The sequence below is a fragment of the Astyanax mexicanus genome, chromosome 15 (genome assembly GCF_023375975.1).
Source record: "Astyanax mexicanus isolate ESR-SI-001 chromosome 15, AstMex3_surface, whole genome shotgun sequence".
NCBI lineage: Eukaryota > Metazoa > Chordata > Actinopteri > Characiformes > Acestrorhamphidae > Astyanax > Astyanax mexicanus.
In genome coordinates, this window is record NC_064422.1 from 36,654,407 (window position 1) to 36,667,262 (window position 12,856).

Genomic DNA, 12,856 nt, shown 5'->3' on the forward strand with positions numbered 1-12,856 from the left:
TTACTCATCCTTCATGGACCAGATTCAACAGGTACTGGAAACATTCATCAGAGATTCTGATCCATATTGACATGATGGCATCACGCAGTTACTGCAGATTTATCAGCTGCACATCCATGATGCTAATCTTCCGTTCCACCACACTCCAAAGCTGATCTACTGGACTGAGATCTGGTGAGAGTGGAGGACATTTGTGTACAGTGAATTAACTCATTGTCGTGTTCAAGAAACCAGTCTGAGATAATTCACGCTTTATGACATGGAGCATTATCCTGCTGGAAGTAGCATCAAAAGATACAGGTACACTGTGGTCATAAAGGGATGGACATGGTCAGCAACAATACTCAAGTAGGCTGTGGCGTTGCTTAATGACACTTAACTGCTTAACTGGTACTAATGGGCCCAAAGTGTGCCAGGAAAATATCCCCCACACCATTGCACCAGCCTGAACCGTTGATACAAGGCAGGATAAACCCATGCTTTCATGTTTTTGACGCCAAATTCTGACCCTACCACCCAAATGACGTAACCAGGTAACATTTTTCCAAGCTTCTATTGTCCAATTTTGATGAGCCTGTGTGGATTGTAGACTCAGTTTCCTGTTCTTTGCTGACAGGAGCGCCACCCGGTGTGATCTTCTGCTGCTGTAGCTCATCATCCGCCTCAAGGTTGGACGTGTTGTATTTTCATAGATGCTGTTCTGCAGACCTAGGTTGTTATGAGTGGTTATTTGAGTTGCTGTTGTCGTTCTATCAGCTGAAACCAGTCTGGCCATTCTCCTCTGACCTCTGGCATCAACAAGGCATTTACGGTCACAGAACTGAACTGCTGCTCACTGGATATTTTCTCTTTTTCGGATCATTATCTGTAAACACTAGAGATGGTTGTGGGTGAAAATTCCAGTAGATCATCAGTTTTTGAAATACTCAGATCTGCCTGCCTGGCACCAACAACCATGCTACATTACTTAAATCACTTAAATCACCTTTCTTCCTCCATTCTGATGCTCAGATTGTCTACATGGCTAAATGCATTGAGTTGCTGCCCTGTGATTGGCTGATTCGACAATTGCTTTAATGAGCAGTTGGACAGATGTAACTAATAAAGTGGCTGGTGATTGTATATTGGATACATTAAGCCTATATGTCTTGAATAAATGGTGTGAATTTTGCTTGGGGCCCCCAAAATGCCTTGAAAAGGCACACACACACACACAGACACACACAGACACACACAAACACTGTGTGGCATGTTGTTATTAGTTAGCCTGTCACCTGTGTGACCAGAAACATGCTGATCTGCCACCTCGAGTTGGAATTGTTTAAAGTTGTGCATTAGGAAGAAGCTAGAGAGAGAGAGAGAGAGAGAGAGAGAGACTCAGAGTAACAGAGCTCATTGTGATGAAAAAAGCTTCGTCTCTCCGGCAGAATTTATTTTTGCAATTACCCGCAGCATGGGGAGCGAGCGTGAGGACTCTAATTGCTTAATGCAAATCCAGCTGACACCTCGTGCCGTATCCATGTCTTCTACCTCAGTAATTTGTCAGCAGTGCTGACACAACCCCCGTAAATAAAAGAATAAATAAATGACATTAAAAGGGAGAGTTAGAGAGCGAAGCTTTCAAGGGCAGGTTCGAGTGCGTGTTTGACTTGTTCTCCCCGGGGCTACAGCGAGTCGCAGAGTGTGTAGCTAACACTGTCGTTGTGGTCTTCTGTTCGGTGTCACCGCTAACCAGAGTGTGGCGGGATCTCTCTCAACTAGGGCAGCAAAGCCACAAGACCACCGCTACACTTTATTGAACTGCAACCAGATTACAGAGAAACCACAGAGGTTTCCCAGTGGAGTTTAGTGACTTGAGAAAAAAAAAAAAAAAACGCCCATAAAAGGCCAAAGTTTAGCCAGACACACCACAGAGAAGGGGCAGCCAGTGATTCACAGCATATTCTGTACAGGCAACAACCGCACACATCCATGACCACACATACACATACACTCACAAGGGCAGTTTTTAGATTTAACAATTCCAGACCAATTTAGACTAACCAACTAACCAAATCCCCATTTTATTGGACTTTGAAGAAATGCATGGAGACACAAGAAGTGAAACAAGGAACATGGAAACTCCACCCAGGAAGGGACTTGAACCCAAGACCCCAGAGCTTAAAGGCAAAAGTGCTAACAGTCAAGCCACAGTAGAGCTTAGATCAGGATGTCTGAATGAGCAAAATCCTTTTAGAATGATGTTAGCAACACTAAAGGAACAATTTTTAAGAAAAAAAATGATATAATTTAACATGCGTAAAGAATAGAAAATAATTTCTGAACAAAACATTTTTTATATTAAGCTTAACAAAAAAAAAACAAACAAACAAACAAAAAAAAAACAGGACGGGTTCGGGCAGAGAATCTAAGCCTCACGTGTCAGATACATTAATAACAATTTGCTCTTTCGTAAACAGTAGAGACAGAACAATGAATCGCCAGTGCACTGCAGAATTTTAGCCCAAACAACCTATCCTAAGAGTTGGTCAGATCACAAGATCCATGTTTTGCTAATTGCTCCACATGACATAGCAGTTCCTCAATCAAAAAATTCAATCACTCACAGCTGCATTGTGCACATCTTTCGTCACTAAGCCCACTACAGTGAGTAGAAGAACACAGCAGAGTTAACAAACATCACTAACCTTATGCTAAGCTGTGCAGTGCTGTTGAAGAATGAGAATTCACAGATTCTTGAAGTGAGTGCTCAGAGTTCAGCATGTTTTAAATGTGGCTGATTCCGAAAAGCAAAGTGCATTTAGTTTTTTTTATTTTTTTATTTAATTTTAAAGCCCTGTTAGATGATGCAACACCAGGTTTACCTGAACGGTTAATATTTTACATCCAGCAGAAGGAGGTTTGGTTATTAGTATCAGCCCCAAAAACTGTAACTGGTTCATGTCTAAAAAAAACAATTTAACAGGGACCATGCATTATAAGCATCAGCACACAAAATCATTTAGTATGGATAACCCAAACAGAAAATGTTATGATAAATAAAGCACAATTTTATATATATATATATGTTTACAAACCTGTATGGTTTCAGAGGTCAATCTTATTGCAACTGATCTGATAGATTGAACTTAATGACTAACAAGCTCTGTCTTGATTTAAAATTAATTGCTTAAATTCCCTTTGACTTTCATTACAGACTATGTCCTTGTTGTTTTTAAGTTATACCAGTAAGAAAAACAGGCCAGGAGTTTTCTTCTATTGTATTTATTGCTGTATTTTACCAAATTGCTATTTCTGTTGCTCAACCTTTAGTACATTTTGATATTCAAACAGGTGCTGACTCAAACAAAGAGTTGGTCATTAAAATTCAGCAGCTTATTAACTTGTGAAATTTGATTGATTTTTACTGAGGTCACATGAAAAGAGACAGTAACACGGATATACTAACTTCATGAATACGCCTTAATTATTATACTGCAGCACTGTAGCATGCCAGCCCTGTCTCAACCCTGAATCTGGCCCATTGTCACTATTATATTCAAATTTGCAGATCTATTTGTTGGTAGCTTATTCATCTTTCACACCATTTGGAAACACCAGCTGTCACTTTCACTGTGTAAATATTGCATGACAATTAATCAAAACAAATGGCCTGGATTTAATTCTAGTTTCATGGATGTGTGTTAAAGTCTATTCCTTTTTCTTTAATGCATTTACAAAAGGTCTTGGCCTTATATACTCCGTTGTCCCAGGACTATTTGTTATTTGTTGGTACTAGGATTATCTATTACACCATCACAACATACTCTTTTTCCCCTTTTGAACACCATATAACAACAGTTCTAGCAAAGCTGCTTGTCAGTTCACATAGACAATTCTAGTCTAATACTGCCGGTCACAATGATTACCACCCACTGTGCTGTCCACTGTGGGTGGTAATGGATTCTAAAATGGATTTCCGGTGGACAGAATTGTCTTAGATTAACAGGTAAATGGCCCTACAGTTCTCCTGAACTGGCTGCTCATTCAGTTGGACTGAACATATTGAGTGTTTAGGTGTGCTGTAGAAGAATATATTAGTCACAACATCAGGCGCCCTATTTTAGCGATCTATAGAGCGCAAAAAAATTTGGCAGGTGTGCTCTGACTACGGCGCATTCGTATCTTTCTTTTTAATAATTTTATTTAAAATTTTTATTGTGTTCATTTTTTTCCCAATTTACACAGCCAATTACCTGACCGACTCCTTAGGACTCCCCCTATCACTAGCACATGCCTCCTCCGATACATGTGAAGTCAGCCATTGCCACTTTTCAAACTGCTGATGATGCAGCATTAAGGAGTAGCATTACAGCGCCCTCGGAGGAAAAGCGCATCGACTCGGTTACGATACATCAGCTCACAGACACTTGAAGTGATGTGGGGAGAGAGCGCCATCTATCCACCTAGAGAGAGCAAGGCCATTTGTGCTTTCTCAGGGCTCTGGTAGCCGATGGCAAGCTACATGTATGGGATTCGAATTGGTGATCTTGTGTTCGTATCTTAACAATAAGCAGCTCAATCAGCAGGGAACAGCAATATTACTTTATTCTTTATTCTGTTTATTGTTGAGTTAAAAGTTGGGTTTGAGCTCTGCAGCGCGTCCATGTGTGTGTTTAACAAGCAGAGGTGAACGCAGTTTACGGCGCACCTGTAGGAATGGACTCTGAAGATTGACTGTTGTTGAGGTTTTAATCAGTCCGTGGCGCACCTCTGTTTTCTTTTTTTCACTGCTATAATAGCAACACGCCAGAAATGTACCTGAACACACCTCACTTCCAGACCACAATGCCCATCAGTGTAGATTAATTCTTAAACTCTATTTTAACAGTGTGGATGCAAGGAATGAAAATAGATTGTTGGCAGGGGACCCTGGATCTTTATAGTGCTGTCCTACCAAAGACCCACCCTACCTCTACTGCAGTTCTTGATTGTAGCCTATATGCCTGTAGTCCCTGATACATCACCTTAACATGAGTATATCACTACAAGTACAGCAGAGATACTGGCCTCCTCATTGTAAATTCAGCCCACTTCCTTTGTATTGAACAGGACAGAAGAGCTGTAGATGTTAACCTGGCTATAGTGCCTTTGACACGGCCCCGGGGGTTCGACCCCTGTGTGCTGCACTGTGTGCTGCACATCAGACAGCCAGGCACTTCGCTTCATGCTGTGATGTGTTGCTCATGAGCTAAGATGTGACCTTGCATGTCTGCCTGTCTGGAACTGCATCTCCCATGAGCTCCTGCTGTCTCCAGTCCACTGACTACCATTCAATATGCAGCAGGCCACAAAGACCAGCAGACCAGCCTCTGAAGAATCTGTTATTGGGAGAAACATATAAAGGTGTATAGTATACTCAGTACGTGCACTGGCTCTCTGTCTTCCCTCTTTCACTTCCCTACTTCTCTCTGTCTCTCTCTATCAAACAGACACAGTCTGAATACACAGCAAGTGCACCCTGAGGCACAGGCTGAATTCAGATGGATCTATGGGTGCTTTTGCGACCAATGGCACGCTGTAGGACAGTGGCCAAACTTTAACCTTCACACTAAGAGAAGATTAATGTCCCTGTGTGGAGGGCCCATTACAAACGCCGCTACAACAGCAGCCTGCTGTATGAGACGAGGGAAGCTTTAAAACTGTTACAGCCATAAAAAAAAAAATACTGCACATGTTTGTCTATGAATATTATGATTAGAAACATAGTCAATGATGGGTAATCTTGCACATCATTTTAACCCTTTCAGACCTGAATTTTCTGTCAGTGTTGAAAATAATATAGTAAATATGATTAATAATGCTGTTTTCTGTCTGCAATGCACACAAAGGAAGACTCTAATATTATAATTTACTGTACCTTCTATACTAACATTAAATCCAATTAACTAAAATAAGTAAGTTTTTTATGTATTATTGGATTGGAAGCTGTGCTTAACATTTACATTTTAGATTTGATATTGACCTTTTGGTTCACAAGCCATCCCTAAACTCTAAAATAAACATTCAAAAAAGTGTTTTAAATAACATACAATTACAAAAAAATGGTCTCTTTCAATTTGTCTATATTTGGCTCTAGTGCTGTTTTTTTTTTTATTGCAGTGGGCAGGGCTAAACTATTGTTTCATTGACTTTTAAACTTTTTTATTGGCTCGTTTATAGTCTATTTTGATTAAAAACATTTCTCAATTAGTGTTACGTGCAACACAACGTTTAACAAAAATTAAGAAAATACATGATGTTACATGCTCTGTAAACACATATGTTGTTTGAACTTGAAATTGGATATTTCTAAACAATACTGAACTATTTTGTGGGCACATATACATTCAAACTGCGATCTTTGAGTTGAACCAACTTATAATAACTGAGTTTAGTCTGTTGTCATTGGCAACTTCTTTTCCATTGGCTACTGTCACAATCTGTTTGCATACTGGGTGTGTCCAACAGTTTCTGACATTCACCATCAGTGTGTAGTGATTCCCCCTGGGCTACCTTAGAAATAAATCAGCTTTCCTTTTAGTTGTAATAACTTGATGTTTTAATTTTTGCTAACTTAAGTTTTCATTCCCCATTACTTCACTTTTTTAAGGCAACCAGTTTCCTCAAATAGTTTAAGTAAATTCAACTTATCCGGGTTAACAGTGTGTATACATTGTAATGGATGCAGGGTCAGAAAGGGTTAAAAGTGCAAAATTATCATACTCTTGTTCCCCAATTCCTATTGACAATAATTATTATTATCGTTTATACACCTTTAATCATCAGTTTTTCAGTTCATCTGATCCTATATGAACACTTAGTAGTCCTACAATGACAGGCTGTAGCATATTTATGATGTTATCGCTCTTTCATCCTGTTTTTCATTGGTCAGAACCCCAGAGGACAGACCACCACAGAGAAGTCAGAAAAGTTGGGTGGTGGTTCATTTATTTTTAGCACTGCAGTAAGTAACACTGGAATGGTTGTAGTGTATGAGATGTTAGTGTGTATTGTGCTGGTATAAGCGGATCAGACACAGCAGTGCTGCTGGAGTTTTTAACCACATCAGAGTCACTGCTGGACTGAGAATAGTCCACCAACAGCTTCCTGTGGACAGCTTCCTGTGGACAGCCTCTTGTAAGCACTGCTGAAGGACTAGAAGATGACCAAAACTGTAAACTGTGCCATATCAGATTCAGAGCTTCTGTCTCTGACTTTCCTTTATCTACAAGGTGGAGCAGCTACTGTAGGTAGGAGTCTGTAAACGAATGGAGGACAGTGAGTAAAGAACACAGTGTTTAAAAACTCCAGCAGCACTGCTGCTGTATCTAATCCACTTGTACTAACACACCATAGAATGCTCTACCACCTAATTAATACCTGCTCTGTTCATGTGGCAGAGTGATCTATTTTACACATTCATTTATTTTATTGTTTATGATTATGGCTTACAGCTAATAAAAAAAAATCTGTGTCTCTGAAAATTTGAATATTATATAAGATCAATTGGTACTTTTGGCAGTGTGTGCAGTGTGCCAAATCCTGCTGAAAAATGAAATCTGCATCTCCATAAAAGTTGTCAGCAGAGGGAAGCATGAAGCTCTGTAAGATTTTCTGGGGAAAAAAAACAGCACTGACTTTAGACTTGATAATAAAACACAGTGAACCAACACCAGCAGATGACATGGCTCATTTTTTTTGAGATGCACTAATATATTCTTCATTATCAATCAACACCAGAGCTGCGAAATTCACCAATGTTTGACTTCTTTTAAGTAGTTAATATTATTAATTATTACTATTTTTTATTAATAAACAAACGAAATTGCAGATTTAATCACATATCACTTGTACCCATACTGCTGCGTGACACACATGCCCAATTAAATCTTTAAGTATTGAATCTAAAACTACTGATCGTACTTGCAGACTCTGATTCCTTAAAAATGTCTCTATATATCCCATAATGAAATACTGACCACTCAGTCTTGTCTATTCAAACGTCAAACCATCTTTTCATCAAACTTCAAACCATCAGCATTTCTTTCTATTTTTGAAAATCACACTAAAACTACTTTTACAGTCAATAGCTGCATGGATGGTATTCAACATAATAAAATCACTCTCTTTATTCTAGTGGAGAACAGTCAAGGTCTTCTGGAGCTCCAGGAGTAGGCCTAATCATTTCTGAGAATTTTACTGTACTGTAATGTCTGTAATTTCGGACTCTTTGTGAAAGAATACAGTACTACTATTTTATTATACATTTCAGTTAGAAAAAGAAGAACACACAAAGGTTGTATAATTTGCTGGCACTTTCTGAGCAGACCTGAAGAACTAAATATGCCAGATTTATTAAATATAAGTAGGAAGTGTTGTTTAAATTCATAATTTTTTGTTTTAAAGTGCAAAAAGTGAACCAATTATACTAAATGTCTCTCTAGGACCTCTGGAAATAGGTAGGGAATAGGAATATGGTGCTGGTTGTGAATACAAATGGTAGAATGTTTAAAATAGTGGAATAGTAAAAGTAGTCACTATTCAACTTTAAAATAAATAAAAAAATAAAATACAATAAAATGTATATTAATGTATGTTATGAGCTTCAAATAAATATATTGATTGATTTTAATAAAGTTTCAGATGTCTGAAATGTCTATGTATTTTGTAGAATGACTTTAAGCTTGGGATAGAAATTAGTATTGGAAAAGTTAGATAGATAGATAGATAGATAGATAGATAGATAGATAGATAGATAGATAGATAGATAGATAGATAGATAGATAGATAGACAGACAGACAGACAGACAGACAGACAGACAGACAGATAGATAGATAGATAGATAGATATGCATCTGTAACAAATATAGATCTAAAAAGAGAATGTGAATATAAATGTGAATATATTTAGGGGTTGGGAGAAATTAACATCAAAATATAAATATATTTTTTTATTTTAAAAAGTATATATATTTGACTTAGTATTCCCATGTATGCTCTAAACTGAAGCCTAAATGAGTCACAGTTTAACTACCATAATGCATATTTTAAATGGTCCTGAAATGTCATTTTATGTATTATAGCACAGTTATTCCAACCCTGCAATGTGATTGGCTGAGAGACGTTCTGTGAGTGCCATTATCAGCCGGTAATGCACTGTACCTGAAGCTCTTATTATTATTACTTCACCACATACAGGTAACCTAGCAACAATTCAGCGTTTACAATCCAAACAGCGCAGCTACGAACAAGGCAGCAAAGGAACAATTTTAACAGGTTTTTTTTATAACCAAATAGATTGCATTTTCTCTTCCTTTTTAACTCAAAATATTTAAATAAACAGCAATAATTGAACTGTGGTATAATCGCAATATTACACTCGAGGTTGGTGCTATAACGTGCAATAGTGGCACTGCTGTGCTGATCTATGTGTGCAGCACAGCAGTGCCAATATTTTGTTATAGAATGAATCTCAAGTGTATTGAGATGTTTTGAGTGTTTTGACGAGCATTACCCACTGTGCTGTCCACTGACAGTGGTAATGCCCCTACTACCTTTTCCAATTTTTAAAATGAATTTGAATGTATTTCCTTCTGTTACCCACTATGAGGCCTCGCTCCAATCTTCAACCTTAGTTACAACAAGATAATACCTCACAATCTATATACAGATGTGGGCATTCCCAATCCATTACATGTGGCAAATCAGAAAGTAAAAAATGCTAGATTGAAGCTTTTTTTACAGAATGTTCCGTATTACAAATTTTCTCTTCATTATAGTGAAAAATCATATTGCATAAGATATACTGTATTTTTGAGTGAGATGAATATGCAAATTAGGCTAATATATATGCATGCATGCAGATTACGCGAATAGATACAGTATGACGCAGAGAGTCTCATTGTTTATCGATGGAAAAGGCCTGCAGCTCCATCTTGACTTTCCTTTGTCTTTGCCAGATAGATAAAATAAATAAATTAAAGTGGGACGGAAACTGTGAGTGAATGAATGAATAATGCCACCATCTGTTGATGCCAATCTACAGCAGCCATAAAGTTGATTTCTTAGTTTGAGCATCGTGGAGATATACAAGGAATAAGACATTTCAAAAGCCATTATGGGCTTCACAAATGGTGCCCATATTTCACGTATACGGCTTAGTCTCCTCTATGACTCTTTTTAGAGGTAGTAATAGCAATTGCATCCTATTGTCATCCTGTTTTCTCCTTGCCTTGTAATGAAGGTACTCTGTGCTTGAAAGGTAGGGGGAATGATAGTCACAGTATGTTGTGACACTGCAAAAAGCAGCGAGCATGCTGTGACATGATAGGGACTGTTTTTATATGTATATATATATATTATTTGTATATATGTATATATATATATATATATTTTTTTTTTGTTGTTGTTAGAAATTGAGTATTTATTAGTAAATTTATCTGTAAAAAATATGGTAACACTTTCTATGAATGTCATCTCTATTAGACTCTATAAACATCCTCAAAACACATTATAATGCATTCATAAAGCATTATAAACATGATTATACATATTTATAAAAAACAATATATAACACATTATAGCCATGTTGTTTATGCATTATGAATAGTATCATAATACATCATCAGCTGTGTTTATAAGATGTTATAGGTCAATAACAAGAACCTCAACAAAGCTGCTGCCTTAACAAAGCATACTATAATCACTTATAACCACTCATTGATTATACTTATGCAAAGTATTATAACAGCTAGTATTAATTTATAATGTATCATTGTAAACTTTTGTACTGGCAAAAATATGATATTTTGACTCAGATGTGTAACACATTACAAGCACAGCTTATGATGCATTATAATCACAATTCATAATACATAATCAATATAGCTATAATATTTATGCGTTTTTATAAGTAAGTATGTATAGCAATGTTTATAATGCCTTATGAATGCATTATAATATGTTATGGATGTGGTTATAGAGTCTAATACAGATTCTATTCGACATTCATAGAAAGTGTTACCAAAAATACTGTTGTGTATTATTATGTACTATTATGCATCAGATAGTAACTAAAACAAACAAACAAACAAAAAAAAAACTGATCACAGTTAACTGCAAGAGTGTTATTGAATAAAGTTACACTTTTGTCAGCAATTATAAGCACACGCACACACATTGTGAGAAGCAGCAGCCAATCACGCACAGCGTACTCTCAACCGGAAACAACCATCCACCTGGAGAACTGTCCATATTATTGGCATACTTACATCCGCACACACACACACCAGGACAATTCAATGTATCCAATTTACTGGATCTCCATATTTTTGGACACCCAGATATGGACTTGAACACAGGACCCCAGCGCTGGGAGGTGAACGTGATTACCAGTAAGCCACAGTTGCAATTAATACGTAGTTGAGTCTTTCTGTTGTATCATATTTTCCACACTATAAGATGCACTTACAATTCTTTAATCTTCCCAAAAATTGACAGTGTGCTTTATAATTCAGTGCACCTTATGTATGAATTCAACCAGTCAGGTATTAAGGAGCAGAAAACTCAACTAAAGTACAGCACTATAAGGGTAAGTTTTCAGTAAAGTTTCTTCAGCACTAAGGCTGGGTGCAGCAGTATTAGGATTAGTCGCTAACCGCAGCGCTAGCTCTTTCACCATTCAATGTATTGGACAGTAGTCTGCATGTTTGCCATATAAAACAAGCTATATGGGACTAACCGCTAGCTGATATCGGCCTGGGTTAGCATAACACTCAGGTTTCCTCAGTCCAGTGCTATCAGGCTGCATTTATTTTTACGTCTCGCTTAGACAAAATGTTGTAATTGTAAGCTTACTGTTAATAAATAGAATATTTTAACAAATCAAAATATACAGTTTTCAGGATCCAGAGTATTACAGTTTAATTTATTTAGATGCTTCCCCTTAGCTTCCCATTAGAAGGGAAACATGGCTAAATCTTTGCTCACTTTGATGTAGGCATCCTTACTAGTGTCACTTAATACACCTCACGTATGAAAATAGACCAGAACATAGGCATTCATTGATAATAAATTGATAAAAAATATGCTAAGTACTGTTAATGAATGTACTTATAGTGTAAAGTGTTACTGGTAGCTGCATAAATCAGTAGTTGTACAGGAGTTCCTAATAAAGAGCTTGCTGAGAGTAAACACAATAAATACTGATAAAAGATTACCTTCAGCAACCAAGTGTTTCCCCCCCTTTCACATTCTCAGTTACCTTTCCTGCTCTGCCAAATCTTTGCTAATTCATGAAATCAATGCAGTCCATCATAAATTATTCAGGGAACAGACACACTCTGAGTGATTGTGGTGGGTGTGTTTGCTTGAAAAGGAGGTGCTCGGTTCAACCTTGCAAGAATCTCACACTTTCAAACACATACACACCCTCACACTCACACTTCAGCAGACACTTATGTATAATTGTCATTTCAGAACCTTGTAACCCAATTTTTACACCACAGCAAACACCATCTGCACATTTTTTTATGTTCCCTAAGAAAGTCTGGAAAAGGTTTTCTTGCCCACTGATCTGATTCAACTCTTTAAATGCTGATTATCTATAAGTTTACATAAATATGCTCTTGAGGCCTGCATTTTTGCTTGGTGTGTATTTTTTATTTCTCCTAGCTATACTTGGATTAGTAGGACCTAACAAGTATAATAACTAAACCCTGTCTCTGTCATTTTTGCAAAAAAAAAAAAAAAAAAAAAAGTCCTCTTATGGATCTGATTATAAAAAAGCTTTCTACAGTAAGTAATTTAATTAATTATTATTTTTTTTACCTGCCCC

The 12,856-nt window shown here is 37.2% G+C and overlaps 1 protein-coding gene across 1 annotated transcript in view; it reads right to left on the reverse strand.

Annotated features, from left to right (window-relative positions):
• Window positions 1–12,856, reverse strand: part of LOC103028344 (cadherin-18) — a 379,608-nt gene that overhangs the window by 266,726 nt on the left and 100,026 nt on the right. The window lies entirely within an intron of this gene.